The sequence below is a fragment of the Myodes glareolus genome, chromosome 1 (genome assembly GCF_982192425.1).
Source record: "Myodes glareolus chromosome 1, mMyoGla1.1, whole genome shotgun sequence".
In the NCBI taxonomy this organism is placed as follows: domain Eukaryota; kingdom Metazoa; phylum Chordata; class Mammalia; order Rodentia; family Cricetidae; genus Myodes; species Myodes glareolus.
The window spans coordinates 130,139,356-130,153,353 of record NC_142026.1 but is presented as its reverse complement, the minus strand read 5'-3'; positions in this window follow the sequence as shown (position 1 = coordinate 130,153,353).

Below are 13,998 nucleotides of genomic sequence, written 5' to 3'. Positions count from 1 at the left end.
ATAAGGAATAATTTCATCAAGGGATTTCCAACCTATAATGTATAGCATGTTGTTAATGCAATGAGGAGCACAGAACTAGCAACAATTTATTATTATTGTCACTCTTCAATGTTCCCAGTTCAGTAATTTAAAGCAAACATATCGCTGTTTTGTGATGACGGCCTACAATGATTTGTAGAGGAATGCAGGTGTCACAAGTGTAAGCAGAGATGGTCACTGTCACTACTTGGGAAGTCGATTTCCCTGTCACACGTCTGTAGGGAGGGAAAGGAGAGACCACGGTGTCTCTGGGAGCTACATGATGAATACAGCATTGGATAGGAGCAGTGTTCTCGGTGTCATAAGTTGTCAGGGTGACAACATTGCAAACACATGCTGAAATCAAGCCAGGAGGAATTTTCCCTGGAATACTGTGGTTCTAATTTATTAGAACCATGACCTGATGTACTGTTTGTACTGGTTGCTGCTAGTGACAACACAGTCATCAGAGCCAGCAGGTAAGAGAAAGGGAAATAGAAAAAAAAACGATAACAATAATAGCACCAAGGAAAAAACATTCAAATAGCATTCTTAGGTACTGGACTTCTCCCTGTTACAAGGTTTTTCTCATGCCCCAGTTGCAGAAGGGGAAGGTGGGAAAGTCCTGGGGATGGAGTGGTTTCTGTTCTCACAAATTCATCAGTGGTGATGTTCAATATTTTACACAGCAGCACTCGGTTCTCAGCTGACTCTAGCTCCCTCTCCAACAGAAGCAAGTACTCTAAAGAAAGCTGCAAGAACACATTTAAATCCGGGATTAAAGAAACCACCAGATTTATGTTGTGTCCAAATGAAATGGACTGTTTTGCAGAAAGAAGTCTTCTCTAAGGAAATGAAATTTTAGAAGATAAACGTGAGGTATGGAGAATATCACATTTCAGGATGATTGCTCTGGGGTTCTTTTTAGAAAAGAACGAATCTAAATATCAAAAAGAAATGGGTACGAGTCTTCTGTAATAGGACTCAATCAAAAAGACACAAAAAAGATGTTAAGCTGTTGTGAAGTAGAGCTCCATCAATGACAGTGATTTCAGTTTGTAGCTTTTCTCACTTTTTCATTTTTTTAATTTTTGAGATTATAATATAATAGTTGTTCCCCTTCCTTTTCCTCCCTACAGATCTTCTCATAAGTTCTCTTTTTTCTCTTTCAAATGCTCCATAACTCTCTTCTCATTAATTGTTATGTGAATGTGTGTGTGTTAATATGCATACAAACATATATATGCTATGCTTATAAATTATATATGTATAGATTATACTTTGAAATTATAATTTATGAATTATATTTATATAGAAATATAATATAATGTAACACATATATAATTTCTAAGTGTTAAATATATTTATGCATACACACACACACACACACACACACACACACATATATATATATATATATATAAAATGTCTAAGTATAACCTTCTCAGTGTTACTTGACTTGTATGTATGTTATCAGTGCTGGCGTTTTGGTATTAAACAACTACTTGTGCTTTTCCCTAGGGAGCATTTTGATCATACTCCCAGCATCCCTTAGTTGCTTACAGTTCTGTTATTTTTATCAGTCTTCCAGGGTTAGGTTGTGTAAGTGATTCTCTTCATTGAGGGGAAGCATTTTCCTAGCACTTTGCTGTGAACTTAGAGAATCTGTGCTCATATGACGGCCTGTAGACAGTGGTGTAGAAACAGAAACAACCCCCCCCCCCATTCCCTAGTCATGAACATGCCAATTAATGTTGCCTTTTAGAATATTTTCCTTCGGCAATTTTCATGAAAGACTTTTCATTTTTAACCTGTATCAAGAAAGCCTAAAACAAACTTTTCTTTTAAAAATAAACACTGTGCACTCAGATCAGGGTAACAGGTCACTGCCTTGTTCAGCCACCATCAGAGCAGCTTCCCCCAGAGCAGAAGGGAACAAACACAGAGACCCACTGCCAGACATGGTGCGGACAGTGGGAGACCCTGGAATACTCCTCCCTCAATGAATGTCTCCATCAAATCCCTCCCTTCAGGAGTCAGGAAGAGGATAAAAGTCAGACGGGACGGAGGACAGTACGGGGCTGCACCAGATGGGGTCCTAGAGCTAATAGGAGAAATGGACACATGCCGCCACTCCAACCCAGAAAGTCATCTCCAGCTGATAACTGCTTGAAAATGAAAGTTTAGTTTCCCCCAAGGGAGTCTCACTGAGGAAGTTTCAAGCCACTTTTAAGGGCAGGCTGCAAGCCCAACAGTAGATGGCCATAGAAAATGAACTCCACAGCATCTTCGGAGGTCCTTTGCCTCATAATGTCATGCCAAGGCTTCTCTTATGTAACATGAGGGGGCCTGCTTGTTTGGGGTATCTATCTGGCCCAGTACCCCACAACCAGCAAGCCCCAAGAAAATCACTCAAAGATCTCTGTAAGTTATAAAGCTGATTGGCCCGTTAGGTCAGGCTTCTTACTGGCTAACTCTCACATCTTGATTAACTCATTTTTCTGATCTATGTTAGCCATGTGGCTCAGTACCTTTTTCAGTGGGGCAGCTTACATGCTGCTGCTTCAGTGGTCTGGGCAAGAGTGGGAGGAAATCAGCTTCCTCCTCCCCAGAATTCTCCTGCTCTCCTTGCATCATTTCTACTTCCTGTCTGGTTTTCCCACCTATACTCTTAAAAAATTATCTTTGTACTTTTATTTTGTTATATATGTATTCTTTCTTCTTAACCCTACAAGTCCTTTGTGTATATATTACAACTTCCAGTTTAGTGGTTTTTATGAGATTCCTGAGCATGCAAATGAGTGAGTCTCTTTCTTGTACCTTTTCTTGGGCTCTTTTCTTCAGTTTCTCTTGTCTCATTCTGATGTGTTATTTTTTTGTTTTATCTTATCTTGTTATCCCTTAGAGTCTGTTTATTTTCTACACAGGAAGAGAGTGGATGTGGATGAAAGGCAATGTGGGGAGGAGCTAAGAGTAGCACAGGGAGGGGAAACTGATCAAAATATATTATGTGAGGAAAAATATTTTCAATAACAGGGAAAATAGGTTGTTCACTCTGAAATAAAATAAAATAAGCACTGTAGATTTTTATGATAGTGATACTATGATAATTATTGTTAGTAGTATTCTACGTTTAAGAAATTGGAAAAAGAAGAAGTCTGGAAATAATTAGAGGAACATTTTAAAAGCCTGCCAAGTTTGACACACGAGGTCTCTGTTATTACCCACATTTGCCTTCCCTGACCAAGAGTAAGCAGTTCAGGCTATTTCTGCCTGGGACCCTTTCCTTAGGACAAATTGCATAGATGGACTTTTTTTTCAGGTGTGAAATGCTGACATAAACAAAGTTTAAAAAGTGTGTCTTTAGCATATGACTTCCAGGATATTTGTTTAATAAGAGGACTTGATAAATCTCTAGGAGAAAGGAGTTGTAGTGTTCTCAGAATGCATATGGCCATGAATATTTCTTATTCCCAAGAAACTCTTATGGGAACGTTTTCTCATTTATGTGCATACTGCTTGCAGGCAACCTGCACAGGCTCACTGCAGAACTGGTACTAAGAGAAATTCTAAGATATGCTTCTTCAAAGTAAAAGATAATTAGAATTTATTCTCTAATTCCGTCTCCTTATTTGATACATGAATATCATTATATCGTGTACACACGTTATAATATACAACTATATATGCATGTAATACATATGAATATTCACGCACACAAACCTTTATCTCTTGGATATATATATATATATATATATATATATTACACACATAGGGAAAAATATATACAAATCAAACCATTATCTTGAATTATATATATATGCTATAAATGTAATTTTAAATTTATATTCATTCTTTCAGATTTGTAGCCCATACTAAATTCAAATATATTGACTTTAAATGTTATAGCTGATATTTAAGAGGATTCCTGACTAGCATTTAAGCTAAAGATTACAGACAGTTTAGCTCATTATTTATAATGCTGCCAATTGAAGTACAATCAATACAGTATCCACAGTGGGGGAACATTTAAAAATGAAATACTAAACTTAACTCCAGAGCTACTAGAGTGAACACAGTAGTTCCCATCTCTGAGTAATCCAGATATTAAAATAATAGAAAGTATCCAATTCTATACATATTCAAATAAAATAATTTATTTGCTTCTTAGAAATTTAAAGGCAAACATCTTTGTACAAATTTAATCAACTGCACTTCTAACTCACAAGCTGTGGAACAAACATACAGTGAGTATTTATTTTATTATGTATTAGAGGTATGAAAAGTCTCAGCCTCCTGGTAAAGAAGGCAGTTCTATTGCATCCATGTGACAATGCTAAATAATCATTAAAATTGAGATTTTTGAGGAAAGATATGCATTTAAAAAATAAGTTACCAACATACAATCTTTTAAAAGACTTAGATCTACTTTAAAGCTCACTAATGTCTTTCTGAATTACCTGGAGTACAGGCCTTTGAATGTAGTCATGAAGGGTTATTGCTTTGTGTCCCACCTCTGAGAATTCTGGATATTAAAAGTAATGGAAACTGTCAAACTATCTACTCATAAAGAATAATTAATTTTGAATTTCTGAAGTTAAATATTAAGGACGATGTAAAAATAAGCTACATTTGTACATACTTTGATAAATCTCTAAAACAGTAGAAGAAGCAATGATGCATATTTGATAATCATTTTAAAGCTATGCTTATTCATATTACATTAAAATATATAGAAAAATATGTATATTGTTTGTGCATGATAATAATAATAATAATGAAAAGTATTCAGGAGATTAATAGACTGTTTATTACACCAGTCACTTATTTTTAGTGCGTTCATGTGTGTGTGTTTGTGTGTGATTGTGTGTCTGTGCCATTGTGTGGGAATGGAAATCAGAGGACAAACTACATGCTATTGATCAACATTGAGAGAGGTTGTCTCAAAAATTAGGTGGAGAGGAATTGAAGTCATATGCACATATATGCATGTTCACCTGCACATATATGTGCACACAGACACAGAGCACATAAGCACACACAAGTGAAGAAAAGAATTAAAACATCTTTTGCAGATTTATCACTGGGCAGCTACATAGGTTTCTACATGTAAGGTATTAAGCAGCACACCTCCATTTCATAAAAGAGACCCTCTGATGAGGAGGTTTTAGGAACTAGTGAAAAGTAGCCCGATGTCAGCGTCCTTGAAAACAAAAAGTTAACTCCATTAGATACTTTATCTTCTCCATTAAAGGTCTTTATTGTGTATGGATTCTTTAATATTGAGTGCTGCATGGGCAGATCTGAAAGTATCACAAGGTCTAACTCACTTATCTAAATTTTCCTTCCTCAGGCTCACTTCTGTGAGAGTTTCCCATAGTTCTTGGTTCCCTGCAAGGACTGGGATTCGATTTAACTTTTGAAGTATATAACCTAAAATATCACTTTGTATTAATAGATAAGAATCTCTTCCTACAGTTGTATGCTTTTTAAAGTAAACATGTAAGGACAATGGAAAAATATCAAACTAGGCCCATCCCTCGATTAACTTGATAATATGCTCACTTTGTCATTCATCCTCAATAATAGATTGGCAATTCATACAAGTGGTCCATATATATAAGCGTACATGTATATGTGTGTTTCCATTTATAACTAAATGTCTTGTTTCCTGTCAAACTCATTTGTCCTTCATTTGTGCATCCAACAGCCAAAATACTACCATATTTGTTTGCTAATCTTCAGATATATTCTAAGTCAGACAAACTTGCACAATGCATATTACATGACTCCTATATATGTAAAATTTGTGTACTATGCCTATGCCTTTATTGCTCATCCAAGTTCTCCTTTATGTAAAATTGGTAATGAACTCATATCACTCTATACAATCCTAATACAGTTTTTTTCAGATATGATACTATTTTATTATATAGATTCTTAAAAGTTTACAGGTTCATGTTTTTTTCTGAGTACATTTAGTTTTTTAATTTTTGTAGTTTTATCTATTTGAAATCTTACACATTTTTCTCTATTTCATATTCTATTTTGAAGCAGCATGCACGCATCTGCAACTGGATATGTATAATCTGTTTTATATATAAGATCAAGGGATGAGACTAAATAATTTCTATATTTAATGAATATAAGTCCCTGTTTTTAATACTTTCAAACTTGAGGAATGATAAAGATGAGATATTTGTCTTGCCTCAAACTGAGTTCTGAATGAAATGTCAGCTTTCACATCTGATTGACAGTAAAACAGAAATTGCATATAATACATAATTAGAAACTTATTTCTTGGAGATAGTTAAAGAAATTTCTAATTTTTTAAAAAAAATTTTAAGGGGGCTTCCTCAGAGAAGACTCTGAGATGGGCATTTATGTCCTAACGAATCATTACAGATTTATTATCAGAAGAAAGTAGTGAAAATCCACAGACTAAGGAAGGAGGAGCAGCCTAACAAGGTCATAGATGATTGAGGACTGTAAATATCAGAGTAGCTGGGACTATCCTGTTGACTTTAAAGTACCTTCTGTTGGTCCCAGACTTTGCCTCCATTTCTGTCACCATGGTTACTACCCTATTTATGAACATTCAACTAAGTGGCCAATGATGTACTAGTCACCATCTTCTGGAAGTGTCATCTTGCCTTCCTAATCTTTTTGCTGTGTTCCCCTCTGTAGGAAATATGACCTGAGGGATGCTATCCAAAGCGAGCAGACCTGTGTGTGTGTGTGTGTGTGTGTGTGTGTGTGTGTGTGTGTGTGTGCGTGCTATTGCTTTTTATTTTTGCTCATTCTTATAAGTCTATGCATAAGCTTTTCCTAAAGTACTCTTTGTTCCCAGTACCATAGCCTTTCTTATTGCAGACTTAATATGTTAAGAGGCAGCCCATATTCTTAACATGGTTAATTTCATTCTTCAATGCACTGTAAATGATCAGAGTCACCAACTAAAGCCAAATGTTTTAGGAGGATTTTTCTTTAATTTATTGTTTTAAATTTACCTTAGAGTGGACTTGGGTGTTGTATCTCCATAAAGATATAACATGAGGCCTGTACTACCATAGACAAGTTGAAAGTCAAGAAATTTGCTGTTTAATGCAACAATTGCAAAGCACATCTAGTAGCTGGAAGTAGTCACAACTCCTGCTTTTTCTCTACATGTATAAAAACTGGTTGTCTCTAAATTATTCAATAAAGGAATCAGAATATAACTCTCAGTATACCACACAAGGCCAACAAAACCAAAAGAGAGCTACAAAATCCATGCCATTAAGAAAGTTTTCCAGAATTTTGAATACATAAACAGATTCTTGAAGAATCATTCTCCTGACTTCTTAATGGGATCATTTGTCACCCAATTGATGTGTCACTTTCTACCCCTCAAGTTTGACTAATTTGATATCAGTGGCTAAAGGGTTACTATATTATTTATTGAATGCTGAATGAAAGAATTGCCTCCAGCATATATTGCTATAGAGAATGAGAAAATAATGAAGTCCTATGGCAATATCATCGAAATGTAATCTTCAACCCTTGGGAAAACAACTTTCTTTTGGCTTTCTTTCTGATAGCTATTGGAAAGAAGACAAACACAGTTTGTGGAGCAATAGCTGTATTTTAACCAAAAATATTTTCACAGATTCTCTAAATTTATTGCAGTTACTACTTCTGCAACACAAGTTGAATCTGGGGATACTATTGATGAACTTTATAGTTCTCATATTTATGTTTTGCAATACTGTTATTTTTACATATATTTGGGTGTACATGTTCTATGTATAAGTGTTTGGGTACATGCCTGTGAGATCCTGAGGTCTATCCTCAGGTGTCTTCCTCTGTTTCTCTTCTCATTTTTGGAGACAGGGTTTCTCACTTGGAGAACCTTGGGCAGTAAGTTTCTTACAACTTTAGTTTGACTGATTAGCCAATGACCTAACTTTAGTAACACTGTAAACATTAGGTCCAAAATTTCATATCTTCTGTTTCAGTTCAAAATAGGCATAAACACCAGTACATATAGCATACTTAGAGCATCTAATCATCCAACAGCATGACAACTGTCTCTTAGGTGATAAAAGCTACTGCAAACAGCTACTTTGACCCTTCTGTTGATGAATGAAGTTCCCACTCTAAGAAAGATGTTCTTTCTCCAGGAAGTTGAGATCAGTGATGAATGGTATTCTTTGAGACCTGAAGTAGGATCTTCTCTGAGAAGCAGCAACTAATCAAGTATTATAAATAGTTTATGATGTTCAGACACCTAGAATGACCACACATATTTATAGTAATCAAATCTTTGCTATGAAGAAAAACAGAGCCCATTTATCATTATTAATTACAGAAGTGGTAGGTAATTCACTTTTGGTAAGTTTTAGTTTCATAGATATACATAAAAGGCAAGGAAAATTTTCTGTCACAAACATAGAAAACCAGAATTATGGACACTTTAGAAAACTTTATCTAGATTCATCCTTATTGCTTGACTTTTTGGTACTGTAGAGTGTTGTAGGGAGCAGGGCCCCTTGTTCCATCCCGGCTGCCTGTCTTACACCTGAAATAATCACACAGAAACTATATTCATTTAAACACTGCCTGGCCCATTAGTTCTAGATTCTTACTGGCTAACTCTCACATCTTGATTTAACCCATTTCTAATAATCTGTATGTCACCACGGGGTCGTGGCTTACCGGGAAAGATTCAGCATGTCTGACCTGGTATCTCCATGGCGGCTCTCTGTCTGACCTTCTTTCTTCCTCCCAGAATATAGTTTTGTCTACTTCGCCTACCTAAGTTCTGCCCTATCAAAAGGCCAAGGTAGTTTCTTTATTCAACCAATGAAAGCAACACATAGACAGAAGGACCTCTTAAAGGACATTCTACACCAGTAGAGATTTTCTGGTCTTTCTATTATATATAAATTAAGCATTAACAAGACTAAGTGTGATATTTCCATCAAGCATACAGAATGATCTGCTCGAATTTGCTCCCTTTTCCTATGTACACAACACACACATGCACACACACAATCGCACACATACATAAGCACATTTGTGCATATACACATACAGTCACACACACTCACATGCATATACACACATGTATATACACACATGCACACATATTCTCACTCTCAGTCACTATTCTGTCTTCAAGTTGGCTTTAATTGTCATGTGTAAGAGAAAAGAAATAGTTATTTTGTCTTTCTGTATCTGATTCAGTTCATTTAACACAATGTCCAAAGTTCCATCTGGTTTGGCGCAAAAGTGACAGGGTTTTACTCTAGATCTAACACTCCACCGTGTATATGTACCACAGGATCTTAATACCATCCTTGTTTGATGAATAGTTATTCCAATTCCATCTTTGCTCTTATGAACAGTGCTGTAGTGAGCTTGAGTGTGCTGGTGTATCTTTGCTGTGCTGGTTTCTTCTTATTTATTTACATGTGCACCAAGAGGTGTAATAGCTTGGTCATGTGATAGGCTTGTTTTTAGTTTTTCAACGTGTTCCTAACTGAGTTGTGTGTGGGGCCACTTGTTCTTCCCAGCTGCCCAGCTAGCTTAGACCCAAAATAATCACACAGAAACTGTATTAATTAAATCACTGCTTGGCCCATTAGCTCTAGCTTCTTATTGGCTAACTCTTTCATATTAATTTAACCCATTTTTTTTAATATTTTTATTGCCACATTACAGTGGCTTACCAGCTAAAGTTCTTAGGGTCTGTCTCCGTTGGCTCCATTGCTTCTTCTCTGACTCCACCCTTTTTTCTCCCAGTATTTCATTATCATCTTCCCTGCTTACCTAAGTTCTGCCCTGTTATAGGTCCAAAGCAGTTTCTTTATTCATTAATGGTAATCACAGCATACAGAGGAAAATCCCACATCAAAACTGCTACCTGTAGTAACTATATGAATCTATTTTCTTACCAACATCCTGAAAGAATCAATTTTCCTTTTATTTCAGAAACATTGGTCTGGTGAAGTCTTCCAAGCACCTTTAGTTTGGTAACAGAAGAATTAAGCTTGAGATCTTCAAAATCTTACTTACTTTTATATTCTTGACAGCAAATATAATTATTATTATGGCCATAAAGAGGGAGTGCTGTCCTGGGACAAGATTGGAAGTAGAAGACAGGACGAGACTGGGTGGCTAAGGCCCGGACCCTCAGCTACTCCGGAGGTTAAGGTTGCACTACTACAGGTGCAAGATCCATAAAAGCTACAGAGAGAGTTTTAAGACTGGTCTGTGCAGTTAGTGTGACCCTGTTGCAAAATGAAAATGGTGAAACCTAAATTAAAATAAAACATAAATGGTAATGTCAGTGAGTTAGGAATGAAGTTTGGTTTTGGATTGCCATCTAATATAAAAGAGGCCTTGCACTTAATTCTCAACACACACACACACACACACACACACACACACACACACAGAGAGAGAGAGAGAGAGAGAGAGAGAGAGAGAGAGAGAGAGAATTTTGTTTAATTTTTTTTTAAAAAAAATCCTCAGTAAAATATTTGCTTTAGATTGTCAGCTATTACTTATACAAACAGGAAAGTTAGTGACTGTAATCTGAGGCTAGTGGATCTCAAAAATTATGATTTCCTAAGTAAATGCTGGATTGGAGCTCAGATACCAGTGAAATGAAAGGTGAAATATTAGTAGTTAGCATGAAATATCATGGAATTTCTCATACTTGTCATTGAGTATTTTTTTCAAAGAAAGCATATAGTTTCTTCCTTTGATGTAGAATTTCACTAATAACATTTGGCAAGGAACATTGCCATCTATTCAGTAAAAATCATTAGTGAGTCATCATGAATGCTTTTCCTATACTGTATTTATCTTTATTTGAAGTGATGACAATATTACCCTGAAACTGAAATTTGATACCCAATTAAGATGCTGTGGTTTCAAAACATGGTCATTGTATCCCATTATAGGCCAATGAAAGCCAACTCATGAGACTTTTATTCTTTTGTTTGCCCCTTCTACTTTGTGACAAATGATGCGAACAAAAGACTTCTGAGTGATGTTATAATTTAAATGTAATTTAATGAGTGTGACTGGTCCTTAACAAATGGCATTTAGTGGTCCAGGCGCCAATTGGATACATTATCTACTCTGTAACCATGATATTGTGTTATTCACTGGAAATGGTTTTAGAGGTCAGAGAGGCCTCTTTCTTTAGACACACAGGGAAACATCAGAGCATAATGTGCTTTCATGATAGCTTTTCCTCTCATTAACTTGCTTGGTTCTCATTTTTCTTTATTTGAAAATACTTAGTATTTAAAAATATAGTCTGAACTTGCCAAGATTGAAGTAGGGGATTGTTTATGGATGTGGATTGGGAGTACCATATTGAATTGGAATATTTATAACATGTGTGAGAATGGGTTATATATTTTACTATATAGAAAATTACCTATCATCATTTCTATTCTAAAACAATACCAGATTCAAACAAAGAATCAAGGATTATTTCTACTGCAAAGCTAAAATCAAGAGATGGAAACTTAGTATCACCTACTAATTATTTTATCTCCAGATATTGTCATTAATTCATAACCTAAAGACCAAATGGTTTGAACTGAATAAATTACTGATGAGGTAGAGTCAGCATATGCAAAGGTAAACTGTGAGGAGGATAGCACAGAATAATGGTTATCTACAGAGAATCAGCTTTGGAGTACATGAACTTATGATTAGATATAGAAAGCAGATAATTATGGCTTGGAGAGAAAATGCAAATCAGATGTCGCTGAATAAATTTGGTATTAATGCTGTCGTGAAGGATGAAGTACTACAGGTGACAAAAAGTAAGGAGCTGAAGCTGAAAGGGCTCACTCAGCTCCAGGGACTTCACCCCTTTTCTGACTTCCACAAGTACTTATGCACACCTTCTTCACATGCACACATACACACACACACACACAAACAATAAAATAAGTCTTAAAAAAGAAAAGAGTAGAGTTCCTGATTTTAGTACTACATAAAACAATTTACTTAAAAAAATGACCAAACTTATTCATTTACTTGTGTCAGCCTACATGTTTGCATGAATATGAATAGGCACACATATAGCAGTGTGTGTGTGTGTGTGTGTGTGTGTGTGTGTGTGTGTGTGTGTGTGTGAATGTAGGTCAAAGGACAATCTGCAGCAATTGGTTCTCTCCTTCCACCATGAGGCTACTGGATGGGGATGGAAGTGAAATTAATCAACAATTAACAGGCCTGACAGCAAGCTCCTTTATCCACTGAGTCATCTTTCACTCGCCCCAGAAAACAATTATTAACTTTTACATGGAATTGGTGCACTAAAACTTATTAGCCTCTGATTTGTAGCCGCTTCTTTGCTCAAGAACAAGCATCCTAAACGTTCCACTGTGTGGTTCAGCCATTGAGCTGGAAGACACCTAGACCAACGGCACACTGCTATCCTTTCTGACTCAGAACCATTACCTTCAGTTTTTACCAATTATCATTTTTATATGTTTATTGGGTATTGTTTAAAAATCTGTAAAAAAGTTATCTTTAAAACTTGTAACAAAAAGGGTTGTTAACTTTTTTTAAAAAAAAATCTATACATAGGTAACCTTAATTTAGTACAGTACAGCATGCTTGTATGTAAGTTATAGTCAACTCTTATTTAGAAAAATAGATCTAACAGCATACTTTATATGTAACTTGGATTCATCTTTTGTCTCTGGAAAATAGAACTTACTAAAAACAAATAGAACTTACTACTTGATTAGGTTTAAAAATTCCTAAAATTATAAAGGTCTATTCAGGCTAACAGAAACTGATTTAGAGATATCTAACCACCTATGTCTTTCCTTTGTTCAACACCAGGCTTCTAAAAGTTTTTAGACAAGGAATAGTGCATGTTTGATGATTAATATTTATAAATTCCTAAGGTTGTAAAGGTCTAGCAAAAATGAACTTGAAGATGTATGTCCACCCTCTTTGTCTTTGTTAACTTTGTTAAGCTTTTAACTATTGGGATAAATTGAATCACACATAAACCTGTGATATTTTGTAAAGGTACACTATGAAAGGATCCAAAAAATTAAGATTTCAAATCTTTCTGTGGACTGTATTCATGATATAAAGTTTTATTTTGATACTAAAGGACCTTCAACTAAATCTTCAATTCAAATTTTTATGGTTCAAACTTAACTGGTATAAAAGTGTAAAATTCTAGTATTATAAAATCTACTAACTTGTTGTAAACTGTTAATAATAATTAAGATTTGCAAGTTAATGGTCAGCAATTTATAAATAATAGGAGCACTATTTGTAAAAGCCAGAACCTGGAAACAACCTAGGTGCCCCTCAATGGAAGAATGAATAAAGAAGGTGTGGCAGATATACACTATAGAGTTCTACTCTGCGATAAAAAGCAATGACATCTTGAATTTTGCATGCAAATGGATGGAAATAGAAAACATTTTACTGAGATAACCCAGACCCAAAAAGATGAATATGGTATGTATTCACTTATTAGTGGATTCTAGCCATAAACAAAGGACATTGAGCCTATAGTTCGTGATCCTAGGGAAGCTAAATAATAAGGTGAACCCAAAGAAAAACATATATTTATCCTCCTGGAAATTGGAAGTAGACAAGATCGCCGGGCAAAAGTTGGGAACATGGGAGTGGGGGTGGGTTGGGGGTAAGAGGAGAGGGAGAGAGAGAAAGGTGAAGGGGAGGATTGGGGAGAGCTTGGGGGAGTGGGATGGTTGAGATGGAGGAATGATGGATATGGGAGCAGGGAAGAAGTTATTTTAATTAAAGGAGCCATTTTAATGTTGGCAAGATACATGGTTCTAGAGGGGTTCCCAGGTGTCCACAGGGATGTCCCCAGCTAGGTCCTTGGGCAGCAGGGTAGAAGGTGTCTGAACTGGCCTTGTCCCATAGTCATACTGATGAATATCTTGAATAGCATCATAGAACCCTCATCTGGCA